This window comes from Pantherophis guttatus, chromosome 10 (genome assembly GCF_059756535.1).
Source record: "Pantherophis guttatus breed Tessera chromosome 10, ASM5975653v1, whole genome shotgun sequence".
In the NCBI taxonomy this organism is placed as follows: domain Eukaryota; kingdom Metazoa; phylum Chordata; class Lepidosauria; order Squamata; family Colubridae; genus Pantherophis; species Pantherophis guttatus.
This window is the reverse complement of record NC_142072.1, coordinates 14404036-14424418: the sequence shown is the minus strand read 5'-3', so window position 1 is coordinate 14424418 and position 20383 is coordinate 14404036. Positions and strand designations below refer to the sequence as shown.

At 46.1% G+C, this 20383-nt stretch overlaps 1 long non-coding RNA gene across 1 annotated transcript; it reads left to right on the top strand.

Moving 5' to 3' along the window:
* Positions 1–8509: 8509 nt before the first annotated feature.
* Positions 8510–16030, top strand: LOC132711785 (uncharacterized). Its single transcript, XR_009622536.2, has 2 exons — positions 8510–9656; positions 11216–16030. It is a non-coding gene; the product is annotated as an uncharacterized LOC132711785 (long non-coding RNA).
* Positions 16031–20383: the final 4353 nt, after the last annotated feature.

Here is a 20383-nt window from a genome sequence, read left to right as displayed (position 1 = left end):
CTCTTCCCCTCGGGCGCTGGCTCCCTGGCTTAGATCTAGATTTTGCCCTGCGGGGTGGGGGTGGGTGTGGGGAGGAAGACCCTCCATGGAGCAGAGGTTGGATGCGAAGGTTACCCAGCTGGAGCGGAATCCCGGACGGTCAGCGCCACTCGGGCAGCGTTTCCTAAGAGTTACACGCCCTGTTTTAAATACCCCTTTCTCTCCCCCCCTTTCCAAGTCCAATGCGCGTCTTTAGGGGGATGCTGGCGGGAGGATGAATAAGGCGCCCTCGATTCCTTCCTCGTCTAAATGACCCCCGAACTAAACCGATTCTCGGGACTGAAACATTTGGAACTTGAGCCGTGATGGCGGCGCGCGCTATTTTTGCGCTGGCTTTTTTCCTTCCTTCCTTCCTCTTCTCGGCCTCCATAATCCTGACCCGTTTAGCTCCCAGCCTTTTTTCTACGGCCTCCTTCGAGTTCACAATCCCTTCCCGGACTGCTATAGTTGCATTCACACACACACACAGCCCTACCCTCCTGGACCTGAATATATATAAAAACCCACACCTGCAGCGGAGGGAAAGAGCAAGAAAGACGTTTTCCTAAGATAACAATAGGAGCCTAAATTGTTGCCGACCTCCGTGCCTTCCCTCGGAGAACGTGTGAGTGCGAGTGCAACGTAGGTCTAACCTAGATAGACATACATTGTCCAAAGAGGGAGGTTGGTTGAACCAACCAGGATTCTACGGAGGCAGAAAAAAAAATCGGGACTAGCATCTTTTTGCACGGGAAAGCCTGTTTAATAAAATATATTCTTCGGTCTGAAAAGGTGCTACTCAAGTCCTTTTGATGTGGGACCGCCCTCAGGTTAACGCGCTTCCTCCGACAACGTCCACAGAAAGGGGCAAAAGAAAAAAGAAAAAGAAAGAAAAAGATTGGAGGGCTCTTCTGACGCAGAGGAGAAAAACGCGTCTCATGCCGTATAGATATTTTTTTTTAAACGAGAATCGCTGGATTCTTCGAGCCTGCTCTGCAGAGATGATCTAACTTTATTTACCGCCTCGATATTTTCTGGAGGTATTAAATAAAGAGAAATCCACCTCCTCTGGGACATTGACTCCTCCCACTTTCCCCCCAAATAAAATAGCACATTTCCTCCCCCCATCTTGGACCCCCACACACACTCCCTGCCCCTCTTCTTCTACCTTCCCCTTCTCTATCTTCCGAAAGAGGCGTCCTTCCGTTCTCAACCCCCAACACTATCCCCACCCCGCGCCGCCCGCACCCCCCCTCCCTCCCACTCCTCCTCGTTTTCTGCTGGGCCGGGTCTCTCGGGTCTCCGTAATCTCAGGCAGCTGAGACCCTTCCCCTTAATCCTGCTTTCAGCATCATTTGGGTTGATTCTGGGGGTGGGGGAAGAGGAGGGGGAGCGGGAGGGAAGGAGGGAGGCAGGCAGAGTGTAAATTGTACATCACAAGGCATTTTGCGCACAGTCCGCAGATGCTGCCGGCGGGGTGCGCAGAAAAGAGGGCGAATGCCGGGGACGAGGATACCCAGGGAAGCTTCTTCTTTTGTTGATGGAGGGAGAGAGAAAGAGATATCTCCCCCCCGCGCCTTCCAGGCACTGCTCCCCCCCCCTTTCCCGCAGTCCGGCAAAGAAGAGGAGGTAATTTCGCCCCTCATACAGCTACGCATTGATCCGTCGCTTATTTATTTGTTGATGGGTTCTGTTCGAAGGAGAGAGAGGGTTGGGGAGAGGGAGAGAGGGAGAGAGGGGGAGAGAGAGAGAGAGAAGCGCCGTACTTCCGAGCTTGCTCAATTGCTCCAACCAAGCCCCAGAAAAGAAAAGAAAAAAAAAATCCACTTTCGATTTGGTTGTGGTGTTGCGGTGGTTTTTTCGGCGATCAGAAAGCTACGTCGGTGGAGAGCGCTTGAGGACAAGCGAAAGCCGAGCGAAGAGCTTCATTCCCCCCCACCCACCCATCCTCCAGCTTCCTCCTCCCTCCCTCCCTCCCTCCCTCCCTCCCTCCCCATCCCCACCCGGTCCGGGATGCTTGAATTCAAGCCCTCCAGTAGAAACAAACTGGGAGCTGAGAAAGGAGAGAAGCGGCGCGGTGGGCGAAAGCAGCGGATCAGCCCTTCGCCTCAACTTCGGCAGCTGAGGTGGGAGAACCTCTCCGCGTGGAAGGAAAAAAAAAAGGGGGGGTGGACGACTGAAAGCAGAACTCGCGAAGACCGGGAGAGCAAACGGACAATTAAAGAGGGGAGCGGAGCGGGGGTACCGCAGCAGCAACAGCGGAGGCTTTGGGAAGGAGACAAGGCAGCTTCCTGCAGGCGAAGAGCCAGCCTCCCCTCCCTGCCTCTTCCCAGCGGATACTCTCCGCACCCCGTTTTCTGCGAAGTCTGAAGCGAGAAGCGAGGGTGCAACAGCAAGAAAGAGAGAGAGAGCCGAGCCGAAGCAACTACCCCCCCCCCCACTTCCACCCAGCAATTCCTCATCGAGACCCAGAGACTCGGAGAAGCCCACCCGGGCCTGGCTTGGCGCAGCCTTGGCCACCAGCTTGGATCCTTCCTGTTTCACTCTTCTTCTTCTTCCTCCATCCTCCTCCTCCTCTTCCACTTCCCGCGTCTTTTCTTCTTGCTTGGCTTAAGCCCTTCGTGTTCACAGCGGACCTTGATTTAATTTCGATACAATTAAGGCACGCGGTGAATGCCAAGAGAGAAGCCACGTCCAGCCTCCCTTCGTTCGCTTCCTCCAAAGGTGAGGTCCGGTCCGGTCCAGTCCGGTCCAAAGCCACGGAAGGAAGGAAGAGGACGGACTGCCGCGGATCGGTTTCTTCCTCGGCTGCATCCAGTCCGGGATACAGAGAATCAAAGACGGGTTTTTAAAAGAAAGGTAAACATCCTGACTGGTAAGGGCACGAGTGGGTATTAACATTCCTGGTTTGATTTGGCTTTAATTCTTGGACCGTTAGCTACGTGCATATGAGAGAGAGAGAGAGAGAGGCGGTGTGTGTATATACATGCGCGAGCGAGCGAGCGACAGCGCGTGCAATAAATACTGTTTCAACCCCTGGTTTGGAAGCTTTGGGTCTTATATAAATGTAAGAGGTAGGAGAAAGCTCGGTGGAAGGTGTGTGTGTATATATACCGTATATGTATATATTAAATGGTGCTGGTGGAGATTAAGACGATTCAACAGTTTTACACCGTGGTGCTGAAAGACTCCGAAGAAAGGGAGTGGGAGCGGGGTGTAATTAGCTGCGTCTACCTGGCCGTTTGTCAGATCCCCTAGAGTTGGCAGGTGAGGGGTAGTTGAGTACGTGTAAACCCGGCAGTGAAGGGGTGTGAAGTCCAGGCAGCCCTGGCAAATGTGTGACAGTTGTGTATGTGTGTGTGTGTGTATGCGGCTCTCCGTATGCGTATTGTCCTGCGCATCTTTAAAAGGTTGGGGGGGGGGAGGTGGAGAAGTGAGCGGTGGCTTTGTAGATCCTGTTGGAAGGGGGAAGGGAGGGGAAGGGCAAAGAGGGGGGATGGCAAATGCTGCAGTGGGAAGGTTAGCCCGCACGTCCGTCCGTCCCCTTTCCCCCCCCCCCCCGGTTTATCCTGTATCAGCTTTTCCCAACTCCGGCTGTCCAAAATTATCTGATCAGAACGATTAGACTGGATCGAGTCAAAGTCAGGTCCAATTCGCTTGGAAGGCACCGTTTTGTGGGGCCTTCTATGTGACTGAACCCGCATCGCATATTTTGCGCAAGGTTGGCGAGAAGCTGAGCAACCAACGGGATGGGAAATATTTCCCTTTAGTGAGAGGAGCTCTTTTTTCAAAAAGGGGGGAAAGGATCTTTAGCCGCAGCGTCTAAAATTCAAAATTCCACGTCTGAAAATAAATACTCCAAATAGAACGAGAGGCCAGAATCGTCCCTTCCCTTTTCTACGTTCCAAGATCTGAAAAGTAGGAGAAGCAGTGGAAGCTCCGTGCATCTTCTTTAACTGGGTTCAAAAGAAAAGTCTTGGCCCGAATCTTTCCAGCTAGGACTAGTTTTACCCTCGCTCTGTTTATCCATTAACCTGGTTGAAATTTGCCCATCACAGTGGCGCAACCACAATAAGCAAGTAGTCTTGGGGTTCACACCACACCTTAAGTCACACACACACACACACACCAAAAAAGTGGCTAACTTTAGCATTTGGTGCTAATGCGGCTTTCTAACCGATTGGGTTCAGCATGTTGCAAGCGCACCTGCTCGCCCCCTTCCTTCATGAAAAGCCTAACCCTCTAGCCCTTCCGACGAGTTCCACTTAAGACATCAGTAAATCTACAAATACTAGAATCAGGCGGTGTGGATGATGGAAGCTGTAGTCAAATACGTATGGAAGACAAGGCTGTGTAGAGGAAGCGCTCTCGCCGAGAGATGGAGGGACTCGGGAGGGTTTCAGGACCACGGAGAGCTCCGTTCGGGAGATGCTTTGCTAGATCTGTGTTGTGTTTTTTTTTTCTCCCTCTGATGGAAATGGGTGAAATGAATTAAAATCCGCAATCGCGGATGATGAAGGGATGGAGACGTCTGCCTCTTAGCCAAATAATCGATGCAGCCTCTCGCCTGATAGACGGCTCTTGGGCACGCGGAAGGCGAGGAGAGCAACCCGAAACCCCTTCTCCCCACTAAAGCCGGTGGCAGAGAGAAGGAAGGCCAGTATTACGCAGCGTCTTGGGACCGTGTGAGTAAAACCGAGTTTTCTTCCTGCTTGGCCCCTTAAAGCTCTGCACCTTTTACGACAACGCGAGGCCAGGAACTAGGGCTGTCGCTGTCCCTCGCCCTCTCCCCCTCCCCTCCCCTCCCTTCCCCTCCCCGCTGTGCCCATCTCTTGGGCTGCTTTCTGCAGGAAGGGGGAGGAGCCGACATCCCACTTCCCCACCCCCACCCCCGCGGTCTTCGCCATCTGCCTCGGCGACCTTTCGCCTTCTCAAGGACAGAAGGCTGAAGGGAGTGGGGGGGGAGACAGCAGGAAAAATAGAATTTTTCTAAACTTGTGGGTATAAGAAGGAACCAGGCTGGGGGGAGGAGGAGGAGGAGGAGGAGGAGGAGGAGGAGGAGGAGGAGCAGAGAGGGAGGAAGGCAGAACCTCGGATCTGGGCCTCCAGATTTAATCAGGATGCTCAAAGCATTCTGCAGACTGCCTGGCCTATTTGTCTCCCCTTTATAATGTCCCCCCCCCGTTCCTGTTTTGCAAACCTTCTAGGCGTTGGGGCCCCCAACTATGATAAGGCAGGCGGGGTTTTTTCTCCACTCAGGTGTGTGTTTGCGTGTGCATGCACGCTAGTGCTTGTGCTGTCTAATATCCAGCACAGGGGATCCCACTTGCAACCATCAGAGCTGGGGGTTTTCCACTGGCCTGGTGTGCAAAGCCATAGATCAGTGGTTCTCAACCTTCCTAATGCTGCGACCCTTTAATACAGTTCCTCATGTTGTGGTGACCCCCAACCATAAAATTATTCCTAAAACCATTGAAAATACGTGTTTTCCGATGGTCTTAGGCGATCCCTGTGAAAGGGTCGTTCGACCCCCAAAGGGGTCCCGACCCACAGGTTGAAAACCACTGCCATAGATGGTGCTCAGCAGGGCTTACTCCTCCCAAGGAGTTGTGTACAAGAGTGCAGCTTTGGCACTCTGGATGGAGCTTAGCCAGACTTCCCGTTTTCCTGTTCTTGACACAGAGCTGTTAAGGAAGGAACCTGCCTAGGAGAGAAATTTGGCTTTAAAAAAAAAACAACCCAAATCTTTACTGGCTTGAAGGATGCACAGGCAGAAGGATGTGGCATTGCACTAGGACAGCTCTACAGCACAGCATCACTGCCACCTTCCAAGCAGAGCAGAGCAGGGAACTCAGCATAGCGCCATCTTAAATAGCTCTTTCTTTAAATCTTTATTGCTCACTCCTGATGTCACTATGCGCGTTTTAAATATTTAAAACTCAGGGCATCTCTGTCAACAGATTTGTGGTGTGACAGAAGAAAAGCCCAGTTAGTCATATTTTATGAGTCTTATATAGATGTTTTAATTTAATTTTATTTTTTTTAAGGCAGATCCAACAGCAGAGTGACCTAAAAGGGATTTATTACATTAGGAACTATTCTACTTGCAGGAATAGCTTTTTTGTAACAGGAATAATCAAATCCGCATTTACAATTTATAATGAATCTCCAAGGAAGATTTATTTTACCAAACCAAGGCAAAGTTCTTGCTCCTTATTCCTGTTTATCATTTGTATTATACCCGTTAATGAAAGTAGAAACACGATCATAGTCTCTGCATATTTATTTGGAAATAAGAAGACCCATTTTAACTCTGGCAGGATTCATACACTTAAAGCATGGCTTTTCGTGACATTGTGTTCAACGTTTTGCTGAACGCGCCATAAATGGTTTGGTTCGCATAATGCACGCACAACGTACATCAACGGTGCTGCAGGAACAAGGCGATTGTGAGAAAATATGCGGAGCCTGAGTTTTCAAAGCAGATCAGGGTTTAGGGATTCTAATTAGCGGTGTTGATTATCCACAAGGCATTAACTTTGCATCTTAATCTTCCAGAAATTAAAAGACAGCTGCACCCCTCTGATTTGATGGCTCAGAAAGCAGCCATGCATGTGTGTCGCGATATACCAGGGTATGTATGTGGTGTGGTCTTTTCTATTCTATGAAATCCAAAGTGCTTTCTGAATTCGTACATCATAACCTTGTAAGGCTTTCCAGAAGTCCTTTGCAGATGAGGGTGTTTGAGTCATCTTTCAAAAGATATGATTGTCCTTGTTCATACGCAACCCTCACAGCTCCAAAAGGGAGAAATAGAATAATGGAAGGGGGAGGGAATATTGACTTTGGAAGCCTCTTTTCCTTTGCATTTCCCCCTCCCTTTTCTTCCACAGATGGATCTTTGCCTCCAAACAAGTCACTTTTTGAAAGAAAATGGCACTGGATAAGATCTGGGTTTCGATGCTGCTTGTTTTTTTGAGGCGCCTGTTCATTGGGGATCTTTTCAGAATTGCTAGCTGAGCCTAAAGGGGGATATATTTTAATGCCACTGCTGGGGAAATCAGTCAATTAAGCCATTGTAGCATGCATCAAATTATCCGCATGACTGGAGATGGAGTAACCATCTTGATAGGCTTTCTAAAGACAGGACCGCAGCCCTACCCATATTCAATCTATGCAGATCTACAGTATGCGAAAGGCTAATCCTCAGGGGGGTTTTATGGGGGGGTTTTTCCAGAGCAGGAAAAAAAAGGGGGGAAAAACCCACCTTGGTATTGAGAGGACATTCATTAAATTTATAGCTGCAATCTCAAATCAGGGATGCCGCTTAGCAGAATTGTGGGTTCACAAATGCAGTGGGAGGGGGGGGGTTTCACCACAATGTAGACCCAGTAAAAAGATGCATGTTTTATTCCTTATACTCCTCCTCCCCCCAGTTAGACTGCAGTATTCAGAATAAAAAAAAAATGACTCAATTGCACCACTGGTTCTCCCAAGGCCAGTTCCCCTTTCAAAAGGGGATCGGCAAAAAAAGCCTATTGCTAGTATTATTATTTTTTTTAATTTGATTTATATGCCGCCCTTCTCCGGAGACTCAGGGCGGCTTACAATGTGCTCAGCAATAGCCTTCATCCATTTGTATATTTATACAAAGTCAGCTTATTGCCCCCACAATCTGGGTCCTCAATTTACCTACCTTAGAAAGGATGGAAGGCTGAGTCAACCTTGAGCCTTGGCGAGATTCAAACCTGCAGTAATTGCAGGCAGCTGGTCTTAATAACCAGCTTAATAACAGGGTGCCTTAGACCACTGTACTACCACTGTACTACCAAGGCTCTTTTTTATCTCGTGCATGCGTGCTATAAAGGATGGAGCTGTTTTTCAATGGTTTTGATTCATGTGTCCTTCTGCCACAGCATGGCGTGTTATCGGGGAAGGTCTTTTGCTAGTAACCTACAACTGCTAACGCTGAGGATTGATTTAGGTCAATCAATCAGCTATGGGTTCCATCCCCCGAGTATTGTTATTCAGTCTGGTGTAAGGATTCCAGGGATCAAAAACAATCTCATTAAATGTAAAAACCCACCCACTCACCCAATTCTCATCTAACTTCTTGAGATGTTGGAAAATTCACCGGAGGACCTCGCAAGAGAACAAAGGCTAAAAATGCATGGAAAATGGATGAAAACTGGGCCATTTTTTAAAATTTGAAAATAATAATCATTTGAGGGCTTTGTATGCACCGTTTCGGGTAGCTATAATAGATGTGCTGGCATTTGCAGACATTCCGCCAGTTCCTAATTTAGCCTGACTGTTAGTAAGTAGCTCAGGAATGAACTATCACACCTCCCTTAAGCCTCCCTTAAAGTGGGTATCTTTAGAGCAGTGTTTCTCAACCTTGGAAGCTTGAAGATGGGTGGACTTCAACTCACAGAATCCCCCAGCCAGCGCTGCTGGCTGGGGGATTCTGGGAGTTGAAGTCCACCCATCTTCAAGCTACCAAGGTTGAGAAACACTGCTCTAGAGGTAAAAGAGAATTTGCATTTTTATGCCCCATTGTTAATTCTCTGCTCTTAGAAAGGTGGCCAAGCCAAGGGAAAAAGCCTAGTTTTCTGTGCGACATGCCGATTTTGAATTTTGTTTCTGATACATTTCAAATATTTAGCCATGTCAAGCGTATACTGCTATCACCTATGCTGGTACAGTCCGTTGTAGAATGGTGCTGAATTTATTGTGCAAACACACAATAAATAAATTCACTCTGAAGGGATCAGAGACCACACAGCAGTGGTCCAATTGTTGAAACAATGCTTTTAAAAGCACGCGTAGCATCTTGGTTAATGCGATCCAGGGGCTGCATTCTTTCATATTTTCATAGATACCCTAGACAAGCCCATTTATGCCTTTACATTCTCTGGCCAAGGATGTAAAGGCATGACGATTTCAAACTTCAAAACTGACCATGTGCCTCCAGTAAGAAAGCCATGATATTGACTAGCCCTGAGCTCCTAAAAAAAAATGGCCTTATGATTGCAACATTACACAGCATGTTAGACAGCATACTAAAAAGCAGAGACATCACCCTGCCAATAAAAGTGGGTATAGTCAAGGCTATGGTTTTCCCAGTTGCAATGTATGGCTGTGAAAGTTGGACCATAAGGAAGGCTGAGCGCCAAAGAATTGAGGCCTTTGAACTCTGGTACTGGAGAAGATTCCTCTGAGTCCCTTGGACTGCAAAGTGATCAAACCGGTCAGTCCTAGAAGAGGTCAACCCTGACTGCTCTTTAGAAGGCCAGATCCTGAAGATGAAACTCAAATACTTTGGCCACCTAATGAGAAGGAAGGACTCACTGGAGAAGAGCCTAATGCTGGGAATGATTGAGGGCAAAAGAAGAAGGGGACGGCAGAGAACGAGGTGGCTGGATGGAGTCACTGAAGCAGTCGGGCGTGAGCTTAAATGGACTCCAGAGGATGGTAGAGGACAGGAAGGCCTGGAGGAACATGGTCCATGGGATCACGATGGGTCGGACACGACTTCGCAATTAACAACAAATGATTGCAACGCCTCTGCCATTAATATACTTTTGTGCCTCCTGTCATCAGGTCAAAGAACAGCTGACCTGGGACAGCATAGAAAGGTATTCCTGTCTTTTGTTTTAAGCCTAAAAACAGTTTTGGTTTTAATTAGTGTAGCAACCAAGGAAAAATGAAAGAGAGGGGAAGGAGGGGCCTTGTTAGAATGTGCCTTAAAATATTTGTCCAATTTTTGTCTTTTATCAAATTCTCCTTAGAACTACACGCTTTTGAGGGGGGGAGGGAGGAACCAGAATTCCCGTATTTTCTCTCTTCTTACGTCGTTGTATGATAGGAATTGGAATAAGAATGACCTGAGTTCAGGTTCCTCTCTTTCAGAGCTATCTTCTTTGCTCAGATTTGGACTGCTTGGAAATTTAAACATGTAAACAAAATAATTCGGCATTAAAGATATACTAAATTTAGTATTTAATCCTATATCTTTTGAATCAGTGGGGCCGAGAACATAACTTCTGGTAACATAGCTTTCTTCCTAAGCCCCCTTCTTACAAACCCAAGGAACATTGATGGAAATTCAAGAGAAATCCAACAATATTCGTATTTTCATCCATCCAGGGAATATCTAACAATTGCAGGTAGTCCTTGACTTACAACAGTTCAGTTAGTGACCATTCAAAGTTACAAGAGAATGAAAGAAGTGTGAAAAATGTTCAGACTTAACGACTGTTGCAGCATCCCTCTGGTCACGTGATCAGAATTCAGATGCTTGGCAAGTGACTCATGTTGATGACGGTTGCAGTGTCCTGGGGGGTGTCACATGATCCCTTTTTGTGACCTTCTGACAAGCAAAGTCAATGAGGAAGTCAGGTTCACTTAACCAGGTTAACACTTAAACCAGGTTGTGTTAGTAACTTGTCAACTGCAGTGTTTCACATAACAACGATAGCAAGAAAGATTGCAAAATGGGACAAAATTTACTTAACAAATGTCCTCCTTAGCAATAGAAATTTTGGGCTCAATTGTAGTCGTAAGTCTGGATAGCTCAACAGACTAAAAAAGCCTGTTATTAACCTTCAGCTGCCTGCAATTACTGCAAGTTCGAATCTCCCCAGGCTCAAGGTTGACTCAGCCTTCCATCCTTTCTAAGGTAGGTAAATTGAGGACCCCGTTTGTGGGGGCAATAAGCTGACTTTGTATAAAATATACAAAAATATGAAGGCTATTGCTTAACGCATTGTAAGCCGCCCTGAGTCTCCGGAGAAGGGCGGCATATAAATCAAATTTAAAAAAAAAAAAGTCAAGGACTACCTGCATTGTTAGATATTCCCTGGATGGATGAAAATACGAATATTGTTGGGTTTCTCTTGAATTTCCATCAATGTTCTTTGGGTTTGTAAGAAGGGGGCTTAGGAAGAAAGCTAAAACTAAGGTTGGTTTTTGTCTAGACACCAGAACTGACATTGTTGCAATCAAGGTGAAAATAAGACCATAGATAGTCAAGTACTGTAGTCCAAGGGTCTCCAATCTTGGCAACTTGGAGACCCCTGCTGTAGTCAGTTCTCTGCTTTGCACACAAACATCTGAAAATGGGCAGCCAGACAAAGGAAGTGCAGGTATTAATAATTAAAACAGCACTCTAAACATCTACCATCATGCTTTTTAGCTCTTGCAGCATAATCTAGAAGACCAACCGATGTGGCGTTGTTAAGCTTATTTCAATTATGCAGAAGAGCAACGAATCATCCATTAAGTCAGAGTGAAATTTCTGCCAAATGTAAGTTTGCTATATATATATAAAAACAGGAGCACCCCTGTGATATTTATATCTATTTTTTTCTTTCTTAATATTGGGAAGATGCACCTTTCTGAGATGAGTGAAAGGGTTGAAATTTTTATATCTTCGCCCTGGCTATCGTGACCACATTCGGTATTAGTACCATGTTTCCCCGAAAATAAGACTGGGTCTTATATTAATTTTTGCTCCAAAAGATGCATTAGGGCTTATTTTCTGATTAGGTCTTATTTGGGGGAGAATGCAGTACTAAATGCATCCATCTGGCTGACAATCTTAACTGGGGCTTATTTTGGGGGGTAGGGCTTATATTAGGAGCATCCTGAAAAATCATGCTAGGACTTATTTTCCGGTTGGGTTCTATTTTTGGGAAAACAGGATACTTAGCCAATGGCAAAATGCCTTGAAAAACAGGTTGGCGTCCACTCTGTTCAAGGAAACAGTGCAGGGCATTAACTGGGCACAATCTGTCTCCTCTTTTGGTAGCCAGGAAAACAGGCATGGTCATCAACCTCACTTCATGTCCTGTCAAGTCATGTCAGAGGCTGCACACCATGAAATGCAATTTCTTTAGCAATTTGATAGTGGAAACCACCATCTCTCTTTGGAAGTGTTTGAGCTGTGCCCGAAGAGCCATATGGCCAGGGATACTTTAATTTAGATCCTTGCATTGAACAAGGAGTTTGAGCTCATTGGCCGCAATCGTACCTTCCAACTGAGACTTGATGATTCTAAAGGGGAGAAAGAGCTGTATGAAAAAGGTTTTTTTTAAAAAAAGAAAAAAGATTGAGACAAGCAAACCTAAAAGGCATCCAGAGTAAATGAAAGAAGTTCTGGCTTGTGCTGCATGTTTTTGATAGCCACAGTGATGGTAGAAAGATATAGATTCAGATGTTGGCTCCATGCTTGGAGCATGCAATGTTTGAAAACTACAGGTCATCGTTAAGTGCCCTTTTATGCCCTGTGGCCACTTTGATCACTGTCCACTTTCTGTGTTTTAAAAATGCCAAAGAAAGAAATGAAAAATAGCCCACCTGTCACTAGGTTAGAAGCATAGAATCATAAATGGAAGGGACTTGGGAGGTCTTCTATCTAGTCCAACCCCTTGGCCAAGGCAGGAGATCTTATACCATCCTGAACAAAGCCCAATCTTTTTTTTTTTTTTTAAATCTCCAGCAATGGAGCACCTGCTCCATATCCATTTTAGTAAAGGTAAAGGTTCCCCTCGCATATATGTGCTAGTCATTCCTGTCTCTAGAGGGCGGTGCTCATCTCCGTTTCAAGGCTGAAGAGGCAGCGCTGTCCGAAGACATCTCCATGGTCATGTGGCCGGCATAACTCAACGCCAAAGGCGCATGGAACACTGTTACCTTCCCACCAAAAGTGGTCCCTATTTTTCTACTTGCATTTTTTATGTGCTTTCGAACTGCTAGGTTGGCGGAAGCTGGGACAAGGAACGGGAGCTCACCCTGTTACGCGGCACTAGGGATTCGAACCGCTGAACTGCCGGCCTTTCGATCGGCAAGCTCAGCGTCTTAGCCACTGAGCCACCGCGTCCCTTAGAATATCCATTTTAGTAGCATGCAAACAGTTCCCATCGATTCGGCTGTTCGAACGGAGATTAGCAAATTGGTACTGGTAATCCCAACATAGATTGTTTTCAGAGGTTGATTGAGAGTTGCCATATAACACAGCTGGAGAGCATCAGAATGCTCCTCCCAATCTTCCTACCAGTCCAATACCATCTCCCTGAGTCTGTGATAGATCAGCCTTGGGATTTTTTTGGTGCTCTCCCACCAAAGGTGGGTTTCATATATTTTTACCACCGGTTCGCCACATGCGTGTACACTCGCTTCACGCACATGCACATCTTCTGCGCATGCACCCGGCCTTCCATGCACGTGCTTTGCTCATACACGCAGCTTTTTTGCATGCACCCAGCCTCGAAAACATGCCTAAATAGGACAGCATAGAAGGCCCTCCCACGATCGCTGCTACCAGTTCACCCGAAACCGGCTAAATACCCACCACTGTCTCCCACCTATGGGATAAGCAGGTTCAGTCCTGCTTGGATTTTTAAGACCAGCCAATGCTAGTTGACTGCCATCTAGCTGTGTTAATGTGACCCTTACTGTAGTCCCCCCCAAAAAAGAGAGAGAGAGACGCAATTATTTTATTTATTTCTTCAGGCCGAATAGGGAGTGATTTTTCCATCAGCTGCAAGGTTGGATAAAGACAAGTTCTTCCATCTGCTACAAGGAGGTTTGCATGGGATGGTTTTAAAAAAGGAGGGGGAGAAGATTGCAATCATAACAGACCAACTGAAATTCCGCCCATTTTTAATATGGATCTCACATTTGATGCACATAAAAAGGCAAGCCGAGCTTTGACTGCATCATTGTGGCCCCCGGGTCTGCTGTACGGTCCAATCCTCCGTGGAAATTATCAATTACAGTAAAACACTTAAAAATGTTATTTATTTTTTTCAACCCACCTTTCAGGTTGCATTGCCCTCCGAAGCCAGTTGATGAGACAAGAGCCAGTGCCTAGTTGAACATGGCTTTAAACATCCTTAAACAAGCGACAATTAAAGCCTTTTGTTTGCTTTTCTTGTGTGTGTAGAGCACAATTCCTGCCAGATGCAGAACGGAATTAATTTGGTGTTCTGAGTTCTTTTACAAAGACAGCAGTTGATCATGCCATATATGAGTCCTCTTCGGATTCTACTGCCAGAATTTAATGGCACTATTTCCAAAATATCAGGAGCAGAATTTCCTGTCACCTTAAGGTGGGGATCTCTGTCTTTCTGTCTGTCTGTCTGTCTGTCTGTCTAAATCTCCCTTTTTATGACCCTGTAATCCCTTAATTCGGAGTTGAATTGGGGCAACTGGATGGAGCTGAGTGTTTACTCAGGCTGGATGCCCTTCCTTGATGCCACGTGGAGTTCGCAACAGATTTTTTTTTTTTTTTTTTGCACCCAAGGAGAGAATTGTCTGCTACCACCTAGGATTGAACTCTCAGCCTTCTAAAAGGGAGGTGAATGTCTTCACCACTAGGCCACCACACTGCTCTGTCTGTTTCAGTAGTGAGTTTCAAAACCCATCGCTACCGGTATGCTCGTGGGCGCTCGCTCGTGCGCATGCGTGACGCTTCTGCAGAAGCGTCTGGGCGAGTGGGCGGAGCCTCCCGCTGCCGGCACTACTGGTTCACCCAATCCAGGGCAAACCGGTTCTGTCTGTCTGTCTGTCTGTCTGTCTGTCTGTCTGTCTGTCTGTCTGTCTGTCTGCCTGTATCTATCTATCTATCCATCCATCCATCCATTCATCCATCCATCATCCATCATCCCTCTAGCTAGCTAGTTATCCATCTAGTTATCTATCTATATCTATCTATCTACCTACCTACCTACCTACCTACCTAAACACTTTTTTGAAAGGATTTGTGTGTGAGGCAACTCTGGGTTCTTTGCTCGTCCTTTATGGCTTTCTTCTCCACACTTTTGAGCCCAGGGCCATGAAAAATTTGCCTACCTTTCTCGCAGAGAACCAGGGGTGCTGCACAAGGTAGTGTCAACACTTCAAGATGGCAACTGCAATGATGTGATCAAAGCTCCACCCATTCTTATGCAAATGAGGGACACTTAAAAAAAAAACACTGAGCTGCAATTCCATTCTTCCGGCCATTTTCTTGGCTGTTTTGAGAACGTCCTGTGTTCACTCCTGCAAACTACCCTCTGACAGTTTGATCTTTTCATTTTAATGCACCTTAAAACATGTACAGAGTTGGTCTATGCTGGCTTGTGAACACTGTGTCCTATAAGGTAATGTATTCTTTTTTAAAAAATTCCTTTATTTGCTCAATTTATATACCAAGCTCAGGAGCTGAAGAAGCATTCATAACTCCCCCCTCCTATTATTTTTGTGCACAACAACTCTGAGATAGGTTGGATTGATGGAGAATGACTGGCCTAAAGCTACCCAACTGAGTTTCCAGGCTGAGGAAAGACCCAGGATTCTTCAAAGGCAGTCCAATGGCTTAATAAAGGTAAAGGTTCCCCTCGCACATATGTGCTAGTCGTTCCCGACTCTAGGGGGCGGTGCTCATCTCCATTTCAAAGCCAAAGAGCCAGCACTGTCCGAAGACATCTCTGTGGCTTAGGTGGCCGGCATAACTAAACGCCAATGGCGCACGGAACGCTGTTAAATTCCCACCAAAAGTGGTCCCTATTTTTCTACTGGCATTTTTTATGCGCTTTCGAAATGTTAGGTTGGCAGAAGCTGGGAGAAGTAACGGGAGCTCACCCCGTTACGCGGCACTAGGGATTCGAACCGCTGAACCGCCGACCTTTCGATCGACAAGCTCAGCATCTTAGCCACTGAGCCACCGCGTCCCTTTAATGGCTTAATACTTAGAGCATAATAGCTCTTACAATGCTGAACTGATGTAACCACTGATTCAATGAATTGAACTGTGCTGGAAATGAAATATTCTTTTCCTCGCCCTCAAAACAGTCGAGGTAAAGTCGTATGTATGTATGGCATGGGGAAGGATGATGTGCAGAGATGGAACGGTGTGTCTTTTCTTGCATGTCTATGCTAGGTTTTAAATGACTGCATTTTGTATAAATAAAAGTATCCACTTCCCCCCCACCCTTAATAAAATGACTCTTGTGTTGAATCTCCTTAAGCAACGAGTTGCGGTCCTGTATGCAAGTGGGAGAAACAAATTGCTTGCGTTATCATCATTCTGATTTTTAATCAGCCCGGTAACTGACAAAATTGCTGCGTCTTTGAAAAAAAACAATGCACGATTCCGAAACATATTTTAAAATCCAGAAAAATGCAAGCAGGGCAATAAAAGGAACGATTAGCATAAAAAATTACACACGCTTTTAATGTCTCCCATAACTTGCTGCCTTCCAGATGTCTGGATGGATCTTGTGCAGTATTTTAGCACACATAACCAACAGCAACCCACCAGGAACCACATCTTAGCTAGAAATGGAAATTCCCAGTTCAAGTCTTACCCATAAAAGTCCATTTTGGGGCCTGTACAAGTAGTCCTCTACTTACAACAGTTCATTGAGCGACCATTTGAAGTTGCAACTGCACTGAAAAATGTGAGTTATGACCATTTTTCACACAACTGTTACAGCATCCCCCTGGTGAAGTGATCAAAATTCAGATGCTTGGCAACTCATATTTATGACCGTTGCAGAGTCCCGGAGTCGTGTGATTCCCTTTTGCGACCTTCTGACAAGCAAAGTCAATGGGGAAGCCAGATTCACTTAACAACCGTGTCACTAATTTAACACTTGAAGTGATTCACTTAACAACTGTGACAAGGTTGCAAAATGGGGCAAAACTCACTTAAGAAATGTCTCACTTAGTAACAGAAATGTCAGGCTCAGTTGTGGTCGTAAGTCGAGGACTACCTGTATAACATTCAGCAATGTATAGCAACAGCACTTAGACTTATATTCCACTTCATAGTACTTTTACAACCCTCTCTAAGCGGTTTACAGAGTCAGCATCAGAGGTGGGTTCCAGCAGGTTCTGACCAGTTCTGGAGAACCGGTAGCGGAAATTTTGAGTAGTTCGAAGAACCGGCAAATACCACCTCTGACTGGCCCCGGCCCCATCTATTCTCTGCCACCCAAATCCCAGCTGATCGGGAGGGAATGGGGATTTTGCAGTATCCTTCCCCTGGAGTGGGGAGGGAATGGAGATTTTACAGTATCCTTCCCCTGCCACACTCGGTGTGCCACCATGGCTCTATGTTAAACACCACCTACAAATGTCGTTGGGTTGAGCTCCGAGCTTGACGATATGGTTGCAAACGTTTCGTCCCTATTGGTGGAGACATCTTCATTTCAATAAATGTTTAAAGTGTGGTTGGAAAACAACCACTTCTCATTTTAGGCAGCTGTCTCAGACGCTTAGATTTCCTCTCCCCTAAACTAACTTACGCTTGGAAAAACTTGATGAATAGAATCCCAGATGTTGTTCATGCTGCAGGCTGATTGTTGTGGCCTGTTGGCCACCAGCCACTCCAGCGGCCGAATCAGAGGAGGAGGAGGAGGAGGCGTGGGAGTCAGGGTCAGCATCAAGGCAACCTGAGAGCTTTGAGGGGGAAGAGGGAATGAAGCTGGCAGAGAGAGAGAGAGAGAGAGGCGGAGCCTGGGCCGGCCCTCAGTCCTCAGATGGAGAGTCAACAGCCCCCAGGTCTGGAGATGGCTGATGAGGAAGAGGAGGAACAGCTGGGTCCAGTGCCTGACGCACAGAAGGCAGAGGAGAGGAGAGCAGTGGAAATCTGTGGGCCGATCCTTGGGAAGGAAGAGCCACCACTGCTAGCAAAGCCCCACTCTAGCTCTGGGGATAAAAGGCAGGGGGCGGAGATGAATAGATGTGGCAGACAACTATTCATCTTTCGGCCGGCCAGACTTGTTAGCCTGTGTGAGAGAGAAACTTTTTGCCAGGGCTGCTGGCGCTCTTAATAAAGGAATCATTTATTTAACTTCAGAGGGTTTGTTGAGTTTGGGGAGCTGGGTCAGAACACATGTTCTAGTTTCTATTCAGAGAAATTGCATCTGAATTACTCCCTCCTGGTAACTTGTATGCCGGGACCAAACGCCTTTTGCATCCCGCTGTAGCCTACGCAGCAGCTGTACCACCATATTTCCACGTGGCAAGAGCGGCTCACACAGAGGGAATTTGCTAGGCTCGGGGATTGCACAAACATCTCACGGCTCCTGGCTGCACACACACACACACACACACACACACACACACACACACACACACACACACACGTTACTGGCATCTTGGAAATGGACAAACTTCATGCGTTAGCAACAGGAAGACGGAGCCACGGATGAAAGGCAAGCCAACTGCACCAGTTGGGGTTAAAGAAGAAGCTGTTAGTAGGGAATGACAGAAAACAGCTCATTATATTAAACAAGATGAGAAAGGCTGTAGCAAGCTTTCCTACTACGATTTCTTCCAGATACCTAGGGGAAGGATGCTGCAAAATCTCCATTCCAGAGGGGGGTTTCAGCAGGTTCTCACCAGTTCTGGAGAACCGGTAGTGGAAATTTTGAGTAGTTCAGAAAACTGGAAGTAAAAAATTCTAGCCTCCATCTATTCTCTGCCTAGCAAGTTCCAGCTGATTGGGAGGAAATGAGGATTTTGCAGTATCTTTCCCCTGGAGTGTCTCATGTCTCGCCTAGTCCTTCTTTTCATCAGACTAGACATACCCAGTTCCTGCAACCGTTCTTCATATGTTTTAGCTTCCAGTCCCCTAATCCTCTTTGTTGCTCTTCTCTGCACTCTTTCTAGAGTCTCAACATCTTTTTTACATCCTGGCAACCAAAACTGAATGCAGTATTCCAAGTGTGGCCTTACCAAGGCCTTGTAAAGTGATATTAACTCTTCACGTGATCTTGATTCTATCCCTCTGTTTATGCAGCCTAGAACTGTGTTAGCTTTTTTGGCAGCTACTGCACACTGCTGGCTCATATTTAAATGGTTGTCCACTAGAACTCCAAGATCCGTCTCACAGTTACTACTATTAACCTACTTGAACTGATGACTCTCAGTCATACAGGTAGAGTTGTCTGGAAGTCATGACAACTGGACTTTTGTTGTTGTTGTTGTTTGAAATGTTTCTATGGGGTCCCCTTAACCAACTTACTCAGAATGGAGAAGCTTCTTTGATAAGCAACAAAACATTTCAAACTAAAAAGAAATCCAGTTGCCAGGACGCAACTTCCAGATAACTTACTCGAGTTCTGCCTTTGATGTCTTCCATCAAATCATTTCTCTTATAGGGTCCTCCTTTTCCAGACCTCTCTGATTTTGGAATTGTTAGCATAAGATCTGACATCCCTAAGTAGAAATGAAGAAATGCCCAAAGACTTATCACAATGCAAATATTCTAGCATTGATTAAATTTATACTTACCGACAAAGAAATTTGGGTAGACCAGGTTGCTTTGATTAAAAAACAAACAAACACTTAATCTGTCCCTTGGTATAGCTGACAAAGCGAGGAGAGCCCACGGCTTAGAGGTTAATACATCTACCTAATATGTAAGTAGCCCAGGTTCGAATCCCAGAAGGGTATGGCTATCTGATGAGAGCTAAAAAGGTAAAGGTAAAGGTTCCCCTCGCACATATGTGCTAGTTGTTCTAGGGGGTGGTGCTCATCTCCGTTTCAAAGCCGAAGAGCCAGCGCTGCCAAAGACGTCTCCGTGGCCATGTGGCCAGCATGACTGAACGCCAAAGGTGCACAGAACGCTGTTACCTTCCCACCAAAGGTGGCCCCGATTTTTCTACTTGCATTTTTTACGTGCTTTCAAACTACTATTAAATTTTGATTTTAATTGGGTTTGTTTTAAATTGCGGCCAAAAATATTTAATTATTTTAAACTGTTTTTAAATTTTGTATGTTCTGTTTTTATTCTGGCTGTTCACCGACCTGAGTCCTGCTGGAGAAGGGCGGTATACAAATTAAAACAACTAACCAACTAACTACTAGGTTGGCAGAAGCTGGGACAAGTAACAGGAGCTAACCCCATTACGCGGCACCAAGGATTCGAACCGCTGAACTGCCAACCTTTCGATGACAAGCTCAACGTCTTAGCCACTGAGCCACCCCATCCCCTGATGAGAGCTAAATAGCTTTAAATATATCTATACTAGTCTCCCTTTATTTCTTTGTCGGTAAATATAAATGTAACACAAAAATAGTTTGTCATGAAAGTGACTGCCTGTGAAGGCTCTTGGATTGGGGTTGAAAGGCAAAAGCAGAAGCAGTACGCTCCATCCCATATTTGGGTAGATCAGGTTGAAAAAAACAAAAACACTTAATTCTAGCATTGGCTTACCCAGAGTTTAGCTGATGGCGACCATATCATCCGTGCCCTGCAGGATGAGGGCACATTATAGAAACCACAGTGAATCATCACATACACAAATAAGTGCTTCTTTTGCTGGACTGCAAAAGATGTAGTACTTACTTCTGTAGAAGTGGGATTCTG